The sequence below is a fragment of the Scyliorhinus torazame genome, chromosome 2 (genome assembly GCF_047496885.1).
Source record: "Scyliorhinus torazame isolate Kashiwa2021f chromosome 2, sScyTor2.1, whole genome shotgun sequence".
Lineage (NCBI taxonomy): Eukaryota > Metazoa > Chordata > Chondrichthyes > Carcharhiniformes > Scyliorhinidae > Scyliorhinus > Scyliorhinus torazame.
In genome coordinates, this window is record NC_092708.1 from 157,014,275 (window position 1) to 157,038,554 (window position 24,280).

General features: G+C 49.7%; 1 long non-coding RNA gene across 1 annotated transcript; it reads right to left on the reverse strand.

Annotated features, from left to right (window-relative positions):
* Nucleotides 1–478: 478 nt before the first annotated feature.
* Nucleotides 479–5,345, reverse strand: LOC140407809 (uncharacterized). Its single transcript, XR_011939818.1, has 3 exons — nucleotides 5,294–5,345; nucleotides 3,271–3,402; nucleotides 479–936 (listed from the first exon to the last, which is right to left on the reverse strand). It is a non-coding gene; the product is annotated as an uncharacterized lncRNA (long non-coding RNA).
* Between the last annotated feature and the right edge of the window lie 18,935 nt (nucleotides 5,346–24,280).

A 24,280-nucleotide genomic window follows, 5' to 3' on the forward strand; every position in this document is an offset into this window, starting at 1 on the left:
ACTTCCAATACCTCACAAATGTTTCACTGTCCCTCTAAGATTTCCCCCCATAGCCACTCCCTCCAGGATTCAGCATCTATGTCCAGCTGAGCTGAGCTTGGAAAGAGGTTTCGCCCTCGGACACAGACTTTTCACAGCTGTCTCAGCCACCACTCTCTTCTCAAACTCAATTGTGGACTGCATGTGACTCCCCAAACAGAACCCAACAAAGTGTGCTTATCTGTGTTGATGCCTGGTAAACATATTTCCCCCGACTGTGCACCCTCAGAAGGAATCAGCTCCTCACTGGAATTGTGAATGGCCAGGGGGAGAGAAGAGGTGAATTTGTTCTGAGCACAATTAATAATGATAATAATAGCTTATTGTCACAAGTAGGCTTCAATGAAGTTACTGTGAAAAGCCCCTAGTCACCACATTCCGGCGCCTGTTCGGGGCGGCCGGTACGGGAATTGAACCCGCTCTGCTGGTCTTGCTCCGCATTACAAGCCAGCTGTTTAGCCCACTGTGCTAAACCAGCCCCTAATTATGATGTTCACATCTCTCTCATTGCTAAGATCAAGTCAATACAGGCATGAGATGTGGATCAGAGATATTTAATCCTGGCACCAGGCAGCTGGAATATCTCAATCTTTCCGTCCCAGTTGGTCAGGGACACTGACAGCTGGATTTTGTAGGGCTGATGGGTGTCTCACCTTTGTGGAGGAGGCCCGATGGAATCAAATGCTCTTCAGGCACTTAAATGATCACCAATGGGCCTCCCCCTGATTAAGTAGGTCAAGCTGCCATGATTTCCACGATGAATGGCTGCATTCCATCGAATCCATAGGCTTCACTGTTCTCCATGGCCTCTTCCTCTGATGGTGTCAGCTGCACTATTTGTAAACGCCCACCACCACTCCTCTTCCTCTCCCTCTCCCTTGTGTGCTGTGCTAACTTCTGCAATGGAAGAAGGGAAGACCTATTATTGTCTGTAAGAACATTTTATTTCATTCAATGCATTCTGTGAGTGTAAGGCAGATACATCACATTGCACAAGGATTGGGATGAGTAGCAGTTATCGGGGGCGCTGGGGTGGGGGTGGGTAAATGTAAAGGTGAGGAAATGAACAGAAAGTGAACAAAGGCCGCTGTCCAAAATTATATTCCCGTGAAGAGTGATGAGATACATGGAGTATGGTTGACAAGACAAACTGAGGAGCTGATTGTGGTCATATGGAGTAAATAACAAGTTTGCTGTTGTTCTCTTCTGGCAGTCCATTGAGTCGAATATAAATAGGTGAGGGGGCTACAAATAATTAGTTGATGCAAATTTAGCAATCAGAGGTGGTGGTGCAGTGACATTGTCACTGGATTAATAATCTAGTGACCCAGTGTAATGCTCTGCGGACTCGAGTTCTAATCCCACCATGGCAGATGGTGGAATTTGAATTCAATAAAAATCTGGAATTAGAAGTCTAATGTTGACCATGAAATCATTGCCGATTGTCATAAAATCTGGTTCACTAACGTCCTCCAGGATAGGAAATCTGCCATCCTTACCTGGTCTGGCCTACATGTGACTCTTAAATGCCCTCCACTGAAATGGCTCAGCAACCCACTCAGTTCAAGGACAATTAGGGATGGGCAACAAATGCTGGCCCAGTCACCGATGCCCACATAGAACAAAGGTAAAATGCTGGTGCTAATAGATGAGCTGAGGGCTGTGGTTGCTTATGAGATGTGAAGAATGGTGTTTGAGGTGAACAGGGAGGTGGGAAAAACAGCAAAGGGATCAATTAAGATAAAAAGGTGTCGTTGGATGTGTTTTACGGTTATATAAGGAACAAGGTCACAAATAACAATATGGAAGTGCATAACATTTTAGGAGAGCAAGCTTTGTAGCTTAGGCCTCTGGGGCTGACTAAATGAAATATAGAACTGGAACTTTAAACCGTAAGAAGGTTTTAAAAAGAAAATGTATCTCTATGGAAAATATGGAGAAACCTGTTGAGACAGAGTCCGGAATAATTAGAGGTCGGAATTTGTCTAAACGTCTTCCAGAAATAGCCACAAAGGTAGAAGGCACAATAGGTCATACAGATTTATGGGCTAACAACATCTGCTAAGGTTAGCATTGCAAGAGAGCAATAGAAAGGTGAATTGCAGAAAATGCATGAGGGATTCAAGTCCATAATCTTTGCTCTGTTCAAAATGGTGGAGAGTTTAAAGATGAGACAAGACTTTCTTAAGGATATTTTGAGGAGACAGTTTGAAGATTTTTAAATTACTAGTGTGTTAAGCAAATTATTAATACATGAAGGCCATGGCTAATCATTTTGACTCTTTTCATTTTGAAATCCACAGCATAAGTTGACATATAACAAAGCATACAATATAGAGAAAAGTAAGGTGAGTGATATAATGACTAAAAGGCAATTTCAGTTGCATTAGAAACATTAGCACCCATATTTGTAGTAAATAACACAGTCAAACTGAAAAATATAATTTGTAAGACAATGGGCGGGATTCTCCGACCCCCCCCCCCGCCGGGTCGGTGAATCCCGGGGGCGGCGCGAATCCCGCCCTGCCGCTCCTACGCCGGCTACCGTATTCACCGGCCCCGGTTTTTGGGCGGGGGCAGGGATCATGCCATGCCGGTCGGGGGCCATTGGCAGCGGAACCCCGGCAATTCTCCGGGCCCCGATGGGCCGAGCGGCCGCCGTTTTCTGTGCAGTCCCTCCGGTGTGGATTGGACATGGTCCCACACGGCGGGACCTGGCTGGGAGGCTGGCTGGTGCAGTCCTCGGGGGGGGGGGGGGGGGGGGGGGTGCAGGGGGGGATCCGGCTCCTGGGGAGGGGGGGGGCACGGTGGCCTGGCCCGCGATCGGGGCCCACCAATCTGCGGGCGTTCCTGTGCCGTGGGGGCACTCCTTCCTTCCACGCCGGCCCTGTAGGACTCCGCCATGGCTGGCGTGGAGAAGACCCCCCCTGCGCATGCAGCAGAATACGCCGGCCGGTCTGCGCAAGCGCTAAACCACGCTGGCGGTTCTGCGTATGCGCTAACTCACGCAGTCCCTTCAGCGCCTGCTGGCGCGGCGCCAACCCCTCCGGCACCGGCCTAGCCCCTGGAAGTGCGGAGAATTCCGCAACTTCCGGTTGGCCCGACGGCGGAGTGGTTCGCACTGTTCCTGGCGCCAGTGTCGGGCCAATTCGCCGATTGCAGTGAATCCCGCCCATAATGAAGTCAGACACTTCATCAAATATAACTTGAGATGCACAAATTCAAACTTACATTAGTGCCTGTCTCCATTAACGACATATATGTCATATATGCTTTGCACTCACTGCACAGACTGACTGAAATAATTCTCTCCTGAGAATCTGGGGGTGAACTATGTCCAGTACCTCAATCAGGTCTCAGCACCTACAATATAGGACAGGAAGCAAAGAAAGAAAAATTCATATTCCAGCATAGAGTGGAGAAAGGAATACTTTACAAAAGGGGGAAAGAATAATAATAATCTTTATTAGTGTCACAAGTAGGCTTACATTAACATAGCAATGAAGTTACTGTGAAAATCCTCTCGTCGCCACACTCCATTGCCTGTTTGTGTACACTGAGGGAGAATTCAGAATGTCCAAATTACCTAACACCATGGGCGAAATTCTCCCCCAACGGCGCGATGTCCGCCAACTGGCGCCCAAAACAGCGCCAATCAGACGGGCATCGCGCCGCCCCAAAGGTGCGGAATGCTCCGCATCTTTGGGGGCCGAGCCCCAACATTGAGGGGCTAGGCCGGCGCCGGAGGGATTTCCACCCCGCCAGCTGGCGGAAACGGCCTTTGTTGCCCCGCCAGCTGGCGCGGAAATGATATATCGGGGGGGCACATGCGCCGGAGTGTCAGCGGCCGCTGACAGTTTCCCGCGCATGCGCAGTGGGGAGAGTCTCTTCCGCCTCCACCATGGTGGAGACCGTGGCGGAGGCAGAAGGGAAAGAGTGCCCCCACGGCACAGGCCCGCCCACGGATCGGTGGGCCCCGATCGCGGGCCAGGCCACCGTGGGGGCACCCCCCCCAGGACCAGATCACCCCGCGCCCCCCCCCAGGACCCCGGAGCCCGCCCGCGCCGCCTTGTCCCGCCGGTAAATAGCAACTCTAATTTACGCCGGCGGGACAGGCAATTTATTGGCGGGACTTTGGCCCATCCGGGCCGGAGAATCGGGCGGGGGGCCCGCAACCGGCGCGGCCCGATTCCCGCCCCCGCCCAATCTCCGGTACCGGAGACTTCGGCAACCGGCGGGGGCGGGATTCACGGCGGCCAACGGCCATTCTCCGACCCGCTGGGGGGGTCGGAGAATGACGCCCCTGGTCTTTCGGAAATCACTGTAGTATTATAAACATAGCAGAAGCAAACAAATGACTTGAATAACCTTTGTGACACTTAGATTTAAGACTGTGATCAAATCCTGAAGGCTGGAATAGTCCGCTACTTGTAGCCAACATAGCTTGAATTCGGAACATTTTTTGTCTCTCTGTAAAATATCATGTACCCTTTATCCAACCAATGTACCATTACTTCAGTGTCAGGTTTGTGCCCTCACACACACACAAAGTACAAGTGAAATTTCTCATTCTCCAAATACGCCTCTCAAAGTAATCGCATGTACTTGATGCCCAGTTCAAGACAAGGATATATGTCGGCTGAGAACTGAAATGAAACTGACAGAACCCATTTCACATAGGTAATAGTTTGGGGTGATTTTTAATCTTAATATGGAGCAAATGCGTTCATAAATGCACCTCAGGTTCTTTGTTCCCAAAAGACAATGTGATCTTACCTTTGAAATGTTAAATTAAAGCAAGAAATTTATTCTTAATTAAAACTAATCTGCTGCTGTTACCAATGTCTACAGTAAGAAGTCTTACAACACCAGGTTAAAGTGTCTATGTGCGCGATCTTCTTGGAGATCCTCTCCACTTTGAGCCGGTGTTGTAAGACTTCTTACTGTGCCCATCCCAGCCCAACTTCGACATCTCCACAAATGAGCACAGTTATTGAAATAAGCATTTTTATTAATTTGCCTTTTTGAACACTAGAATAATACACAATAGAATGTACCTAAGCAATTAGTTTTTGAACAGCCTGACTTTGTTTTCACTGACAAGAGTTGGAACTAGGTAGCAATGAAATTGTGCATCATTGCTGACAAGTCCTCGGGAGAATTCAGTTCGAGTTACACTCTGCATGTTTGACCTATTAAAATTCCGAGGTGTCAGTATCTAGTATCGTGTGATCTCACCCATGGTGCCATATACCTGAAAGTAAGTGGGTGAACTGTGCTTCCCGCAGATGGTCATTGAGCGACATCTGGCATTCTTTTTAATCATTGCCCAATAATAATTCTGCGGCAATTACTCTGGCAGAGAAACCTTTTGAGATTCTCATATTAATACTGAAAGAAATGCTTCACGTCTGTGTTAATTAAGTCATGGGAAATGATCCTGCAGTGAAAATGCTTCTTGAAATGGGGAAGCAGCAGGTTTAAGGATTGCAGAAGCTGCATGAGTTTTTGACATGCTTGGTTTATCATGTATATAGATACATGTACATATTAAATGTGATGCTTCGCATATGGCTATGGTGGGAGTGAGGCAGTCAAGGAGACATAAATCTTTGTTTCTATGTGGTAAACGCCAATAATCTGAGATTATAAAACAATAGAATTCCCAAATTGCTGTCTAGCACTGGAAGTGCAGCTTTCAATAATAAAATATTGTGGCTCCAGCATTCTTTTTCTGCTGTGTGTTCATTAAGTAGCTCAGTTTGGTAATTACCATTCAGAGATCAGAATGTAATATCATGTCCAATAAAGACACGTTAAGTTATATTTTTGAAGTATGAACTTCATTCAATGAGGACCCTTTAAAATTGACTTTCCTTTAAAAAATGGAAAATGTGCTGCAAAAATGACTGTTGACGGTTGCATATACAAGAGCTAAGGAGCTATTGTCAGCAAATTTATAGAATCTCAAATATAATGTAACCTCGTTCATGCTTACAGACTCAGTGGGTGGTGGAACATTATTGCCCCTCCCCCAGCAGAATTCCCCAGTCCCACCAAAGTCAAGGGGTGGGATTCTCCATCCAGTGACGTCGGAATCGGGAATTGTGACTGGTCGGAGAATTGTGCGTCAGTCAACAATCAAGGTCGGCACCGGGTTCCCAGTGGAATGGCATGATCCAATGCCCCAATAGTGCGTGAATGTATTCCATGGCCCATGGCGGTGTGGACATGCAAATTGTGCAGTAATGGCCATTAGCATATCATCACTGGGCCTGACCTGGTATTCTCTGGCCTCCCACGATGATCCGCCTCCACCAGGTGAAAGTGACGATGGCGTGGTTCACACGTGGTATTTAAAATCGAGAAGCAGGCGCCGTGGTCGATGAGGGAGAGAGGAGGTGAGCCAAGTTACCAAAGGTGCAACGGTGAGCTGACAGTTGTGCCGCTGCCCGGGGGATATCTTCCAGGGGCTGGAGGGGTGATCAAGGCACGGGCCTAGTGATTGAGGTGTCCCCCTGGGACCGGGGTGTCTGGGCATAGACTGCCATTGCCGCTACAGAAAGGGGATGGGCATGGCCTAGTGCAGCCTGTGGCACACCAGTTGTTGACACATGCCAGTGCACCCATCCGAGGCATTGCCCCATTACAGGAGAGCCACAGAGCTCGCCCCAAACAATGGACACATGTACCTTGGGCATCGGCACTCAGACTGGCACACTGCCCTTCCCACATCAGACACCTTGCCAGTGAGACCATCAGCTAGCCACAGGTCCACCAGCTGTCACCAAGCCCTGCCTTCCCACTGCAGCCCTGCCCCCATCTATGCTGCCCCCAGACAAGTAGGCACCACCGGTGCGCAGCAAAAAGGACTCATTGCATGCCACAGCTACGGTTCCAACTGGTTCCCACCACCCTGACTGAACCCATCCGTGGGCCTTTCCTGCACGCACGCCATCAAGCATGGCGTCGGACGGTGGCAGACTGTGTCCATCCCTCCACCCCCCCCCCCACCCCCCACACACACAACCTGCCACCACCCTGTCAGTGGGGTATATCACGGCCCACCCAAAAAGGACCCCCACAGTAGATCAACAGGAGGGCACAGGGCAGGGGCCACAGAAAGTACTGCTGGCATGGGTAGAACCAGCCAACCATATCGCTGCTAGCAGGGACAGGTGGTGGGGTCAGAGGCTACCCGGAAGCAGGCACTGATGGGGCCAGGAATGAGGTGTGGAGGCAAAGTATCAGGGGAAATGGCCAAGAGTGAGGGTGGGGATGGGAGGTGGGGGAGTGAGGGGGAGGATCATGTGGGAGGGGGGGGCGGGCAGGGGCTGCAGTTCAAGCAGGGCCATCGTGCAGCCTGTTGGACCTGGTTGGGAAGCGGAATACTCACCATGCTAACAGGTCTTTACCCCTTGCAGAAAATGTTATCAAGACAGGAGTGGTTGACATCTGCCTGGCCACCGCAGCCCTGATGGATGCTCTGAGGCTGCACGAGCTGGAGCTGCTCGGAAAGGACCTTCCAGGGCGGTGTGCATTGGTGGGTCACTCAGCGGATAGGCTCTACCACATGGTGCCCCCACATATCTGGCCCCATCCTGCCTCAGGGGTGGCCTCTGACTGCCCAAGGGGACTGACCCATGTTCGCCTCCAACACCCATGTCCCAGCACCCCCTAACCCAACCCCCTCACCCCGGCACATCCCCTGCTCCAGGCCCAGCCCAGCCCTCACACCCTTCAGACAGAGGACCGAAGCAGTTGGTGAACAGGTGTTTATTGTGATATATACAGGTATTGTGCCCCAGCCTCTAAGGCTAACCTATGTGCTTCACCCGTGCCAACTTAACTGGTGTCTAACTTTCCAACCTTACGTGCCCTTCTAGTGGGATCCCCAGGTGATACATTAGATATGGAGGTGGCCTGCTGCCTTTCCCGCCCTGCGACCTGGGTCCACTTTCGTGTCCATCCTCTGAAGCAGTCTTCCGGGTGTCACAGGTGGCATGTTGCCACCCTATTCTGCCCATTGCCCAAGAGATACACCAGCGGTAGGTGGGAGGAAATCAGACATGCTGCGGTGTTCTGGTATCTCCCTTGCGGGTGTTAGCGGCCCAATGGCACCCAGGCTACTCCTTGGGTCTAGGGTGTGGCCTGAGTGAGCTCCAAATCCCATCCTACCCAGAGCGCATGCATCTGGGGGCCTTCAATGGCCTGGGAGACCCCCACGAGTGCCGTTCTATGTGGACCCCATTTGGGAGAACCAGCATTGAACTGCGCTCGCCCACGTTTGGTAAGGCGAGGGAGTTAGATTCCACGCCTTGGTTAGATCTCAGGAATGCATATTAGATGAGCTGTCTCACTCTAATATGCAGATTTTTCCAGAAAGTGATCCTGCCCACAGTGGGAGGGATTCACATTGCAACGTAAAGCGAGATCGAATTAGATCTCGTGAGGAATGGCGAGTCGGGCAGGTACCGGAACTGGGATCTCCCAGCATCACCGGTCATGTTGCGCCGCACTGCTCTTTTGTTTCCGACGGCCGATCGGCGGGGCCTTCACCAGTATCTAACGTTAATTAGGGCACTTAATGATGCCCCACGAGCTTCATGCCAGAAAAGACTGTCCCACCAGCTGATTCGCCTGGCCGCTCCCCACTCCGCAACTCCCCGCTAATGAGGGGTGAAGCTTTTAAACCCCACACAGCACGCAGCCATATCACCACGCAGACCAGCCCAGCCCCACAATTCGGTGATGCAGACCTGGCCCGATTGTTGGACATAATGTAGTCCAGATGGGATACCCTTTTCCTCTGAGGGGGTTGGAGGGTCTGCCATGTCACCCGGGAGGCAGTGGCAGCAGCCGCCAGCACGGGAAGCATTACCAGGAGAACCGCTACCCAGTGCCGTAAGAAGCTAAACGATCTCCACCGGGCCACACGGGTGAGTTGGCATCGACCGCCTGGAAGCGGTCCTACCTGCCACCTCAGCACCACTCCACACGTCTGAGCCCTGACATAGCCCCCCACGCCCCACACCGCCCCCCCCCCCACCTCCCAACCCCAGCAATACATCAAGCGTGCAGCTCTCTGACCCTGCAGGAGGAGTTTTCCCACAACGGACAGGAAAGGGCCCAGACAGGTGGCAAGGTGCCAGACATCAGACTCCTCTCCCTCTTCGATGACGGGCCCTGGAGGTTGCGGGTGTGGTCGAGGACAGATCGGTCACCGACAACGAGATTGGTCTGCACCGCAGAGGCGAGGATCCACAGGCCCCCACACAGATGAACTGTCACACGTGAGTTGTTCATGTCAGACAAAATGATCCTTCCCTCTCACTGACCACATGTCCATTCTCCCGCAGAACCTCAATCCGATAGTGCCGGCCCATCCGGTATGCCTGCCTTCCTTGCCACTCAAGAGAACACCTCGGAGGAGAGCTTCGAGGAGGCCACCATCAAGACGTCTAAGCTATTAACCCCACCCTCCACCAGCGCAGAGACACATGCCTCGGTGGCGAAAGTGGTGGACAGGCGTCTGGGGCACAATCTGGTGAGCATCATACAGTTGCAGAAGCACATCAGGTGGAGGCAGGAACATCTGGGGGACAGCAGTCGGATGTCTAGTAAATCCCAAGACCCAGCTGGGTCCCAATTATTCAGAGGGGGATGTCAGCGACACTCCAGCAGGACCATAGCCGATTGGAGGAGTCCCAGAGGCTACAGGTGCAGGAAATGACACGGGCAATATTGCTAGGGTGGCAACCACAGTGGAGAGTCCGGAGCATGCCCTCAGCAGCATGAGTGGCGATGTCCAAAACATTGCTCAATCAGTGACAGCCATGGCTGAGGGTCTCGGCAGCATGAACCCTGTTACTGGGGGATGTGTCTCAGTCATAGAATCATAGAATCATAGGATTTACAGTGCAGAAGGAGGCCATATGGCCCATCGAGTCTGCAACGGCTCTTGGAAAGAGCACCCTATTTAAGCCCACACCTGCACCCTATCTCTGTAACCCAGTAACCCACCTCACCTGTTTTGGACACTAAGGGCAATTTTAGCATGGCCAATCCACCTACTGCGTATTTGGACTGTGGGAGGAAACCGGAGCACCCGAAGGAAACCCACGCAGACCAGAGGAGAACGTGCAGACTCCACATAGACAGTGACCAAAGCCGGGAATCGAACCTGGGTACCCTGGAGCTATGAAGCAACTGTGCTAACCACTGTGCGACCGTGCTGCCCATACAACATGAAACCCCAACAGTGCTAACCTGCCGCCAGGGCTGGCATAGCCAGGTCATGTCAGTGATAGTGAAATTGTTGGAAAAGGTTCTCAGAGATAGGAGCATCTGTGCACATTTGGAAGTGAATGGTCTTTTTCACGATGTACAGCATGGTTTTGTACGAGGGAGGTCATGTCTCACTGATTTAATTACATTTTTTGAATAGGTGACAAAAGTGATTGATGAGGGAAGGGTTGAGGATGTTGTCTACATGGACTTTAGTAAAGCATTTGATAAGGTCCCTCATGGCAGGCTGGTGCAAAAGATTAAATCACATGGGGTGAACCAGCTGGATGGATTCAGAACTGGTTTGGCCATAGAAGACAAAGGATGGCAGTGGAAGAGTGTGTTTCTGAATGGAGGTCTGTAACTAATGGTGCTCTGCAGGGATCAGTATTGGGACCTCTGCTCTTTGTAATAGGTATAAATGACTTGGAAGAAAACATGGCGGGTCTGATTAGCAAGTTTGCGAATGATACTAAGATTGCAGGAGTTGCGGATAGTGATGAAGATTGTCAGAGATTACAACAGGATATAGATAGGCTGCAAAATTGGGCAGAGAAATGGCAGATGGAATTTAATCCAGACAAATGCATTTTGGTAGAACCAATTCAGGTGGAAGCTTTAAATAAATGGTCGAACCATCAGGAACATAGAGACACAGAGAGGTATGGGAGTGCAAGTCCACAGATCCTTAAAAGTGGCAGCACAGGTGGAAATGGTGGTAAAGAAAGCATATGGCATGCTTGCCTTCATAGGACGGGGTATCGAGTATAAAAGCTCGAAAATTATGTTACAGTTATATAGAGCGTTGGTTAGGCCACATGTGGAATACTGTGTCCATGCAGTTCACCGCACTCCCAGAAGGATGTGGAGGCTTTGGAGAGAGTACAGAAAAGGTTTACCTGGATGTTGCCTGGGATGGCGTGTATTAGCTATGAGGAGAGATTGAATAAACTGGGATTGTTCTCCCGAGAGAGACGGAGGCTGAGGGGCAACCTGATAGAAGTTTATAAAATTATTAGGGGTATAGGTAGGGTGAACAGTTAGAGGCTTTTTTCCAGGGCGGAAATGACAATTACAAGGGGGCACAAGTTCAAGGTGAGGGGGGAAAGGTTCAGCAGAGATGTGTGAGGAAAGTTTTTTACACATAGGGTGGTGGTGGCCTGGAATGAACTTACAAGTGAGGTTGTTGAGGCAGATACGTTAGCGACCTTTAAGATTTATCTGGATAGGCACATGAACAGATGGGGTATAGAACGATACAGGCGGTTGGTCCTGATAGGACACGTGATCGGCGTAGGCTTGGAGGGCCAAAGGGTCTGTTCCTGTGCTGTATTGTTCTTTGTTCTATGATGCAGAGAACGCCGGGGATGATCCAGTTGCCCCTCCGGCCTGAGGTGAGCCCCAAGGCCCTAAGCGCACCGACCGGGAAGAGAGGGTGCTGGGTGCCAACCAGAGCTACCCTATGGCGTGGCGACGGCAGCCACCAACTCCCCAGAGACCCACCCCACTGGGGGAGGGGTGGGGGAGGGCCTGGAAGGGGTTGGGAAGGAGGGAAACATTGGGGGATTGGGGCAGTTGGGGAAACATTTGTTAAATAATAAAAATCATTGACCTCGACCAACATGGCCCCTCTGGCACTTTCATCTGCAATGCGGGCCGAGCACCAAACCCATGCCCCATCTGCCAGACACGGAGGTCCTGGATGTCTCTTCCATCCAGCACACTCTGCCCAGGCACCTCCAGCCACAGCGAGGGCCCTGCTCACTGGACCCCAGACCCTGTACCCCAGACAGCCACACATGACGTTACCTGGGCCGTGCGCTGATCTCCTCCCCAGTGCACATCCCCACCCTCTGGTCACTGAAGTGTCCCCGGTGCTGGGACCCAGTCCCTGGATGCTCGGATGTTGGCCGCTGCATCCGTGGTGTTGCCCCCTGCAGTGCTCAGGTAGAGTGTCCAGGTATCACGGTCTGATTGGGATGCTGGGCAATAAACCCCACATGCTACATGGTACGCCTCCCACGGGGATCATACAATCCCTACAGTGCCGAACGAGGCCATTTGGCCCATTGAGACTACACCGGCCCTTGGACAGAGCACCCTACTTAAGCCCACACCTCCACTCTGTCCCAGTAACCCCACCTAACCTTTTGGACACTAAGGGGCAATTTAGCCTAGCCAATCCACCTGACCTGCACATCCTTAGACTCTGGGATGAAACCAGAGCACCCGGAGAAAACCCACATAGATACGGGGAGAAAGTGCAAACTCTACACGGACAGTGACCCAAGGGTGGAATTGAACCCAGGCCCCTGGTGTTGTGAGGCAGCAATGCGCACTGTGCCACCATGCCACCCACTTGGGAGGTTGAGGTGTTCACTTAGATTGTCAATTCCCTATTTGCAATGCCTTCAGCCACCTGGCTAGAGGACTCTGTTGTCAGTGGATGTTTGGTGAGGCTGGCGGGCAGGGACTGGGGTTGCCACCGGATTAGAACCACACGACCCAGGGGTTGGCATGGTGGACCCTTGGCGCTGAAACACCCATCTCCCACCCCCACCAGTCGAGCCCAGTCCAGCCCACGGACAGCCATCCCTCCCCAGATGGCAGCGCACCCTGACTGAGGCTGGCCCCACACGCGGCCATTAAATCATGCTCAGTGTGTGTATGAGAGAGAGAGAGAGTAAGTGAGTGGAAAATGGGCAATTTCTGACTGTCGCCAAGTTGTTTAAATGGCTTGCAGCCTTCCTTCACAATAAAAGTGTAATTTTGAAACAGTTGGATCAAAACACCTTTTGCATCAAAAGAAAATTTCCAATTTAAAATTGCAAGTAAGTTAATTATACTCCTTCACCTTATAATAGCCAAGTTTATAGTCTCTGAAATTCTTTGCCAAACCTTTCTGATTACTAAAGAGTAGAAATTGGCCTTGATAGATAGCACCCATTTCTTTGGGGCTACAAGTACCATCCACAGCATATGTGCACACTTTTGGGACATTTCATACTGGGCACCACATTAATGCCTGCATTCAGGAGCGCACAGCCAGTGTCTGCCTGAAGTATGTAGAGCAGGCTATTATGGCATCACCCATGGTGCAACAGTGATTTAATGCCAGTGGTGCAATTTTGAAGCTCCTCTGTCCAGCCAATGACTTTCTCTTAAATGCCACCGAACTGAAAATGTGTTCAGCAGCAGGAAGGACCCCAGCGGCAGTGCTACATAAAGGGACCTGCAGATTTGATGCTGCTGCTACGATGTCTGGTGGGTTCGATAGTTGTTTTGAATTGTAAATGCCTGCAAGAAATGGCACGGAAGGCACTGAATGTCCTTTCGTGGCTTTCAAGCTTCTGCCCAAACCAGTTGCTCCAAAGCTTGAATGCATTAATCGCCATTCCCCTTGGAACACCGCATGACTTGGAGAATGAACAGCGTCCACGTAGAGCAGGATGAGGAGATGTGTCTTCAGTAGGAGGCCCCGGGGCCACAGGGGCAATTGCCCTGTATGGAACTTAGTGAGGAAAAATGTGTGGGATATCTGGGGCGGGGTTCTCCACTCCTGCGCCAAAGTGGCCGCTCCATCGTGAACGCCGTTGAGGTTCACGACGGCGCGATACTGCCCCGATCCCAACCGATTCAGGCCCTGACAATGGGCCAGGATCGGGGCCGCGTCACCTACACGCGCCAGGCCTTGTCGCCGCATAAAGGTGGCGCCGCATAGATGATGCGGCCGGCGCCGCATAACGGGCGTCATTCGCGCATGCGCGGGTTGGCCAGCGCCAACCCACGCATGCGTGGTTGCCGTCCTCTGTATGTCCGCCCCGCAAGAAGATGCCGGATGGATCTTGCGGGGCCGCAGCAGGAAGGAGGTCCTCCTTCAGAGAGGACGGCCCGACGATCGGTGGGCACCGATCGCGGGCCACCCCACATTTGAGGTTCACCCCGGTGCAGGATCCCCCCTTGCCCCCCCCCATAGGCCGCCACTCCAGCGTTCACGCACCGTTCACGACGGCAGCGACCAGGTGTGGACGGCGCCAGGAGGAACCCGCCGTTTTTGCCTGGCCGCTCGGCCCATCCGGGCCTGAGAATAGCGGGGGTGCCGGAGAATCGCCATTTTGGGTGTCTCCGGCGATTCTCCGGCCTGCGGCCCGCGGAACTCGACCAGGCCGTTCCCGCCGCTTGGGAGAATCGCGGGAGGGCGTCGGACAGGCGTCCCGGGAAATTTTGGCGGCCCAGGCGATTCTCCCAACCGGCACTGGAGTGGAGAATCTCGCCCCTGGACTTCAATGAGAGTATCCTCGCTGAAATCTGCCACTTGCTTTGCTGCAGCCACAACTGCAATCTCAGCATTGCCAGTGCTTATAAAGGGTGACTGAGGAAAGGAACATCTATCAATCTGGTTCCTTCCAGGCTGGGTCTGGAGATATTCAGAATATCTTGCAGTTTATTATTAGCAGTTGCATAAGGAAGGTCACTGATGCTCTCTATTCAAAGAGAGCAAATCATTTAATTCTCTCTTGCCAGTGTTAAGCAGAGTGGAGTGAGCACATTGCTTCTGATGCGACCATCAATTCACTCAAGGATTTGTGTCGGAGTAAAACAATGGTTTTAATTAACTATCAACTTTGCCTGCCTGCGACTGGTACATACTGGGGACAGTCCCACAGGCCAGCTACTCTTATACTCCTTCAAAGGGGCGGAGCCATGGGCTGAGCCCGTACATGCTCCAACATCCTCCAACATCTCCCCCTGTGGGTGAAGCCATACAATGGCCCACAGATAAAACCCAGAGGGTTAATAACATAGAACATAACTGGTGAATTAACTGTATTTACATTCACCACAGCTTCACTGTGTTTGCAGCCTTTCCCATGGTCTGGCTTGTATCACTGACTACAAGCACATCGCTTTAGGGGAGCCACATGTCACCTCTGCCATATACCACAACCAAAAGAGATTTCACTCCCTCAGCTGGTCTGTGGCCATAAGCAGTAAGTCACAGTCAATGGCTGGTGTCCTGGCAGCAGTCAACTGTGCCATCTGCATTTGAGCAGGAAAACAAACTAGAGGGTGGCTACTTGGTGACAAGGACTATTGGCTGATGACATGGCTCGTGACCCCAGTGCAGAACCCATATACACGTGCACAGAAACCTTAAAATGAAGGCCAAGCTGCCTTGTGAAATGTGACAGAGCAGACAATTGACAAGCAGGAAACAATGCTTCCATTGCCCGGAACATTCTGAAGAAGCCCTGTGGACTTGGAACAGTGACTGTCAAGGATCGCATATTGTTATCATGAGGGCTTAGCCTTTGCCACCAGCTATATGGCAAGCAGTTGAGAAGCATGAGTTTGAGGAGGAGAAAGAGCACAAGGAGGAACAAGAGGACAAGGAACCCTTTTCTGCTTGAATGCGGTATTGGGAACCAAAAACCCAGTTCCCCATTCATCAACACGTCCACACCTTATCCTTCCCTCTGTCACTGACCATCGCAGTGCCTGCTTGGCCACAATGCAAAATTAAAAGCCAATGCAAAATAAACACTGTAAACCAAATTTATAATTTAATCATGCAATATTACAGTATGCAAAAGACAATCACCAACCTTGTGCATTCCTTTAGTGCCTGTCTCCCATGTTTCTGCCTGTTCTCATTCTCTTGTACAGTGTCACCTTAGTGACTGCTGTCTGGCTGGTGGAAATTTTGCTGACTTCACTGGAGGAGACTCCAGGTAACCTTGGAGAATGATCTCAAGCAGCTCTGGGGGCTAAAAGACCCAGCTCTGGATTGCAGCATCCTGCCATGGGTGGTAACAGGCTGAGATAGCTGACAGGCAGGTAAAGCAAGAGCACTGGCCAAATGGCAGTGGCGGAAGGACAAATGCTGCAGTCCTGGGAAAGGACAGCAGGTTCGGGCAGAATGAAGCTACTGGCTCTCCCCCTGGAGCAGTGCCTCAGCAACCCCAGCAATGCACAGGAGAAAGGATTACTGGACTGCTGTAACACATTGCAAGCACTTTTGCCCATTCTAATCCAATCCATGGTGGCAGAAAGTTATCCTTGTACGACAAGCAGTCTGAGGTTCCTCGGCAGTACTTCAGGTGGCTGCTACTTGTGTCACAATGGTAACAAGAGTCTTTTGCAACAGAGCCTGTGTGTGACCTTGCCCTCCAGTAAGCTGCCCCTGTATTCTATCTGTCTCCTGCCCTGGCTGTAGTTCACTCATGCCTGTGTCTCACAATGTCCCCCACCTCTACTCTAACCTCTACAATGCATGCATTGTCAGTATGTAAGCAGGTGACTGTGAGTGTGAAATCTAGTGACAGTGCTGTCTCTTCATCGGCACTTTGTGTTCCTTTCACTATTGTGTGGCTCTGGTATCGTTCCTGGGAATCTGAAAGGAGAGAGATACAAGATACATTTGTAGTGTGGAGAGTGGGTGGAGGGGTTGTATGCTTGCGCAATCTGTAGCTTGGGAAACAAGAGATTGTGGCATGAGGGGAGAGGGGGATGTGAGAAGGACGATTTATGATCAGGGTGCAGTCATCTTCAGCTATGGATATTGTTATGGGGCAGGGTCTAGAAAGCTCCAAAGTATATCATGGAGTTCACCTGACCTACAACTATTTATTGATTTTGGTTACAATGAGCACAAGGGCCTGCCTTTCATGTGTTATTCAACAGAGTTCTTAGATGCTTCTAATCAAAAAACAAGCTTTATTCTATGAATTTATTTAACATTTGTATAAACACACACAGTAAGAATTATCAACTACAAACATAAAGACCCTACACAGCTACAGTAATCTATGTATAACCATTAATAAATTCCCCCTTAACTTTCCAATTCAATAACAAGATCCCATAAACCAAAAACCCCTTTTAGTCAAAACAGTAGGTAACTATAATAATTGGGTTTCTTCCTTGGAATAACTGTTTGAAATTGAAAATAGAGAGATAGGCCAAAATACTTCTCTGTCTGACTCTGCAGCAGCCAAATGTGAAAACGAAAGTAAAAACTCAGAGCCACAAATCCAAAGCACAAGTAAAACCAACTCCCAGAGCCACAGCCCAGCTCCACAATGACATCACTGAAGCCATGTGATAAGACAAAAACATTTCTTAAAGGGACACCCCCATGACAGTAACCTAATAATGATCAGTACCATCTCTTCCATGAATGTTAGGCCATAAAGTGTGCCTAGCTCCTTCCAGTTAGCCTCTGCTGCCTCTCTTGGTCCACCACCTTGACCTGCATGAGAGATGGAGATGCATCAATGAGTGTTGTGCAATCTGTCGTGGCTGTTACGGGTGAATAACTGACATTACGCGCAAGCTGTGAGTTGTGGATATCAGACTTGCAACAAGGCTAAGCGCATGAGAGGGAGCACAAGTGCTGGTTGATAAAAATTATTGCAGTGAGTAATGGTTGTGTGGTGAATTAAGAAGTGGCGGAAGCTGAGGAAGCAGCAGTTGGATACGGTACTTGAATTTACATTCATGACACCTGACAATCGTTGGCTGTGCCTTTATTCAAGGATGACAACTACTCAGGGCCGTGCGTTTCTGCCGTGGATCCTCATGTGACTGAGCAGGCTGTTTCTTCATCTTTGCCCACATGGAGCAGGATGTCCCATGAGATAATGTCATCCAGAGTGCTGTAGTCCTTTGCTTTCATTCTCTGCTGCCGCTCATGAAGAAGTTGTGACTCAAAGTATGATGCAGCTTGATAGACAAGTTGTCATCATTGTAAACAATTATGAGGAAGTGCCCAGTTATTAACGACAATGCTGCCACATTTCAAGGAGAGCTTCAGAGTGCCCTTGAATCATTTTCTTTGTTCTCCCCTGGGGCATTGGTCATTTGAGAGTTAAGAGAACAGGACCTGGTGGGGTGATACTTTTCAGCCATTAGATCGTGGCCAGTCCATTAACTGGTTTTGTGCAGTTTCGCTTGACTGCTTGTGGAACTGGTTTCAAGAATGACACTGCATTTGCTGGGCGCTCCTCCATTTGAAATGTGGTGAAGATATCGCTAATGGAATTTATCTCACATTCATATGTGTTTCTGATATACCCGTTTAGGTCTCAATTTCGGAGTGTGGTGGTGACAACTGCCCTGCAATCTAGGACTTTGACTTGCAGAGGTCTTATTGTCAAACATTTGCTGCCATAATTTGTAGATCTCCTCATCAATGGTGGCCTTATGAGAAATGTCAGCCTTCTTCGAGGCAATGTCCAAGGTGGTGGGGGTGAGGGCGGAACCATGCCCCAGATTGGTAGTCTTTGGGGTATCAGAACAGCCAGATCTCTTTATGGGGATGAGGGCCGACGCCCTTGCCTTTGCCTAACAGCTCGCCGGAGAATCCTGTTCGGCTGGCGATCAGCAGCACCACCCAAAGCTGCAGACAGGCTATCCGACCTGTTGGAATTTCTCCAAATGGAAAAAATTTAATTCACCATCCAAGGGTTGGAATGAGGCTTCCAGAAAACATGGGAGCCATTCACTCGGCTGTTCCAAGACCTGTTTGTAGCCAAGAACTAGGAAGCCAAAGAACAGAAGAGGGTAGCCACGGCACAGTAAGGAAGAGAGGGGGTGGGGGGGTAGAAGGGGTCAGGAAAACATGGAAACCAACCAAGCCCAGCTGGAGAAGGTGATACACAAGGGTGGACCAAAGAGGAGATGAGGGAAGACAAAGAGAAAACCGGTGGGAGGAGGTATGCTGGAGACTACAATTGTCACTGCTAATGCTGCAAGGAAAGACGGAACTGTGATGAATGTATGTAAATAGATGAAGCCGATATACGTGTGAATACTTTTAGTTTTACTTTTTATTTTTATTTTGCTTTCTCTCTTTGTTTATTGTTTCATCTCCTAATGTCAGTTCATATTGAGATATCTGGGGCGGGATTCTCTGACCTCCCGCCGGGTGGGAGAATCGCCGGGGATCGCCGTGAATCCCACCCCCGGCGTCCTCCCAATTCTCCCGCCCCAAAAAACCAGTGTGGCGTGAGTCGCGCCGCCCGCCTCGGAGAATGGCGGGGTCCGGCGCGACCGGCCCGCGCTGGGCCGAAGTCCCACCCGTTCTATGCCGGTCCTGCCGGCGTAAATTGGAGTTTGTCCCTTACCGGTAGGACCTAGCGGCACGGGCGGGCTCTGGGGTTCATGGGGGGGCGCGGGGGGATCTGGCCCCGGGAGGTTCCCCCATGGTGGCCTGGCCCGCGGTCGGGGCCCACCGATCCACGGGCGGGCCTGTGCTGTGGGGGCACTCTATTCTTTCCGACCGGAGACCGTGGTCATCCGTGATACCCAGTGCGGACGTGACGCCATGTGCGCATGCATGGGGATGACACCAGCACGCGCTGGTTCTCCCGCACATGCGCCGACTCGCGCCGGCCGGTGGAGGCCCTTCGGCGCCGGTTGGCGGGGCGTCAGGCCCCTATCCTGCCGACCGACGGGGCGCCAACCACTCCGGGGCGGGCCTAGCCCCTGAAGGTGCGGAGGAGTGGTTCACGCCACTCCGTCCCGTCGGGACCCCCGCCCCGCCGGGTACGGGAGAATTCCGCTTGGTCAGTAAACCAAAAATTCATTTAAAATATTTTTTTTAAATGAGAGAAGTGACTGCCAAGGTATGGGAAATGCTCAACCTATTTCAGAGCGCCTTCTTCAACAGATATGGGAAGGGAAATATTTATCTGACTAGGTGTGGGATGATATGAGTTTTGTTTTGGAAACTTTCAAAGTCAGGCTGTGATCCTTGCATGCGGAATTGAAGAGATTAATAATTTAATAATTTTTATTGTTACAAGTAGACTTACATTAACACTGCAATGAAGTTACTGTGAAAAGCCCCCAGTCGCTACATTCCAGCGTTTGTTCAGGTACAAAGAGGGAGAATTCAGCATTTCCAATTCACCCAACAAGCACATCTTTCGGGACTTGTGGGAAGACATTGGAGCACCCGGAGGAAACCACCGCAGATAGGGGGAAAACATACAGACTCCGCACAGACAGTGACCCAAGCCGGGAATCGAACCTGGGACTCTGGCGTTGTGAAACAACAGTGCTAACCGCTGTGCTACTGTGCCGCCCTAAGATTGGCTTTTAAATCGGGTGCAGAGTGGATAATGATACTGCATTATCTGCAAACTAAAGAGTTATGGAGAACTGGCAGGAAAGTGGAGATGAGGCCGAGAGTCAATCAGCCATGATCATATTGAAAGGCAGAATGGGCTCATAGGGCTGAATAGTTCCTGTGAAGTGTGATTGTGCACTCTTTTCTGTGTTGTGTGATTGCTCACTATTTCCTGTTTTTTGCATTTGCTCACTATTTCCCGTGTTGTGTGATTGCTCACTCTTTCCCGTGTTGTGTGATTGCTCACTCTTTCCCATGTTGTGTGATTGCTCACTATTCTGCGTGTTGTGTGATTGCTCACTCTTTCCTGTGTTGTGTGATTGCTCACTATTTCCTGTGTTGTGTGATTGCTCATTCTTTCCCTGTGTTGTGTGATTGCTCACTCTTTCCTGTGTTGTGTGATTGCTCACTATTTCCCATGTTGTGTGTTTGCTCACTCTTTCCTGTGGTGTGTGATTGCTCACTATTTCCCATGTTATGTGATTGCTCACTCTTTCCCATGATGTGTGATTGTTCACTATTTCCTCTGTTGTGTGATTGCTCACTATTTCCCGTGTTGTGTGATTGCTCAGTATTTCCCGTGCTGTGGGATTGCTCACTATTTCCCACATTGTGTGATTGTTCACTATTTCCCGTGCTGTGTGATTGCTCACCATTTCCCATGATGTGTGATTGCTCACTATTTCCCATGATGTGTGATTGCGCACTCTTTCCCATGTTGTGTGATTGCTCAGTATTTCCCATGCTGTGTGATTGCTCACCATTTCCTGTGTTGTGTGGATTGCTCACTATTTCCCACAATGTGTGATTGCTCACTATTTCCCTTGTTGTGTGATTGCTCGCTATTTCCCATGTTGTGTGTTTGCTCACTCTTTCCTGTGTTGTGTGATTGCTCACTATTTCCTGCGTTGTGTGATTGCTCACTATTTCCCATGTTGTGTGATTGCTCAGTATTTCCTGTGTTGTGTGGATTGCTCACTATTTCCCACAATGTGTGATTGCTCACTATTTCCCTTGTTGTGTGATTGCTCGCTATTTCCCATGTTGTGTGTTTGCTCACTCTTTCCTGTGTTGTGTGATTGCTCACTCTTTCCTGTGTTGTGTGATTGCTCACTATTTCCTGTGTTGTGTGATTGCTCACTCTTTCCCATGATGTGTGATTGCTCACTCTTTCCCATGTTGTGTGATTGCTCAGTATTTCCCATGCTGTGTGATTGCTCACTATTTCCTGTGTTGTGTGGATTGCTCACTATTTCCCACAATGTGTGATTGCTCACTATTTCCCTTGTTGTGTGATTGCTCGCTATTTCCCATGTTGTGTGTTTGCTCAATCTTTCCTGTGTTGTGTGATTGCTCACTATTTCCTGCGTTGTGTGATTGCTCACTATTTCCCATGTTGTGTGATTGCTCAGTATTTCCTGTGTTGTGTGGATTGCTCACTATTTCCCACAATGTGTGATTGCTCACTATTTCCCTTGTTGTGTGACTGCTTGCTATTTCCCATGTTGTGTGTTTGCTCACTCTTTCCTGTGTTGTGTGATTGCTCACTATTTCCTGCGTTGTGTGATTGCTCACTATTTCCCATGTTGTGTGATTGCTCAGTATTTCCCATGCTGTGTGATTGCTCACTATTTCCCTTGTTGTGTGATTGTTCACTATTTACTGTGTTCTGTGATTGCTCACTCGTTCCTGTGATGTGTGATTATTCACTATTTCCTGTGTTGTGTGATTGCTCACTATTTCCCACATTGTGTGATTGCTCACTATTTCCCGCATTGTGTGATTGCTCTCCATTTCCCATGTCGTGTGATTGCTCACTATTTCCCATGATGTGTGATTGCTCACTCTTTCCTGTGTTATGTGATTGTTCACTATTTCCTGTGTTGTGTGATTGCTCACAATTTCCCATGATGTGTGATTGCTCACTCTTTCCCGTGTTATGTGATTGTTCACTATTTCCTGTGTTGTGTGATTGCTCACTATTTCCCATGATGTGTGATTGCTCACTCTTTCCCGCGTTATGTGATTGTTCACTATTTCCCACATTGTGTGATTGCTCACTATTTCCCGCATTGTGTGATTGCTCTCCATTTCCCGTGTTGTGTGATTGCTCACTATTTCCCATGCTGTGTGATTGCTCACTCTTTCCCATGTTATGTGATTGTTCAGTATTTCCCATGCTGTGTGATTGCTCATTCTTTCTCCTGTTGTGTGATTGCTCATTCTTTCCAGTGGTGTGTGATTGCTCACTATTTCCTGCGTTATGTGATTGCTCACTATTTCCTGTGTCGTGTGATTGTTCACTATTTCCCGCATTGTGTGATTGCTCACTCTTTCCCATGTTGTGTGATTGCTCACTCTTTCCCATGATGTGTGATTATTCACTATTTCCTGTGTTGTGTGATTGCTCACTATTTCCCACATTTTGTGATTGCTCACTATTTCCCGCATTGTGTGATTGCTCACTATTGCCTGTGTTGTGTGATTGCTCATTCTTTCCCATGTTGTGTGATTGCTCACTCTTTCCCATGTTGTGTGGTTGTTCATTATTTCCTGCGTTGTGTGATTGCGCACTGTTTCCCGTGTTGTGTGATTGCTCACTGTTTCCCGCATTGTGTGATTGCTCACTCTTTCCCGTGTTGTGTGATTGCTCACTCTTTCCCATGATGTGTGATTATTCACTATCTCCTGTGTTGTGTGATTGCTCACTATTTCCCACATTTTGTGATTGCTCACTATTTCCCGCATTGTGTGATTGCTCATTCTTTCCCGTGATGTGTGATTGCTCACTCTTTCCCGTGTTGTGTGATTGCTCATTCTTTCCCGTGTTGTGTGATTGCTCATATTTTTCCGTGTTGTGTGATTGCTCATTCTTTCTCCTGTTGTGTGATTGCTCACTCTTTCCCATGTTTTGTGTTTGCTCACTCGTTCCCTTGATCTGTGTTTTCACCTTACATGTGATTCTCCCTCTCCTCCTCAAGATTTTTTAAAACTCTAACCGTTGGCCAAGTTTTGATCAACTTTTTAATAGCCCAGTGTCAAATTATGTTTGATAAAGGTTCGGTGTGGTTTTCTGGCATACTTTAGTGTGCTAAAGGTACTATATAATTGCAATTTCCTACTTTACGTTTCTGCATTTCAGTGAAAAGGTAAGTCACACCTGCAGTGTGCCAATCATATGTGCCAATTCGAGTCAGGACCTAGCACAGCATAATTACATTCTTAAAACATTCCTGTAGTGCAAAGTGGCAGGGATTACCAGGGATCATGCAGCAAGAAAAAGACTCATCTTTAGTTGGGAAGAGAAGATTAAGTTATTTCATTATCATAGAATTTACAGTGCAGGAGGAGGCCATTCAGCCCATCGAGTCTGCACCGGCTCTTGGAAAGAGCAACCTACCTAAGGTCCGCACCTCCACCCTATCCCCATAACCCAGTAACCCCACCCAACACTAAGGGCAATTTTGGACACTAAGGGCAATTTAGCATGGCCAATCCACCTAACCTGCACATCATTGGACTGTGGGAGGAAACCGGAGCACCCGGAGGAATCCCACGCACATACGGGGAGAATGTGCAGGCTCCGCACAGACAGTGACCAAAGCCGGAATCGAACCTGGGATCCTGGAGCTGTGAAGCAATTGTGCTATCCACAATGCTACCGTTATGGGACATAAGCTGCAAGGAAAGGAAAATGGAAAAATAAGCAACAGACTCCCTTGTGCTTTGCTTCTATCCTTCATTCCTGGTGACAGGATGGCCCGTGTATGAAAACCTGGGGCAGGAATTTCCAGCCCAGCCGTAGCCGGGATCGTCCTG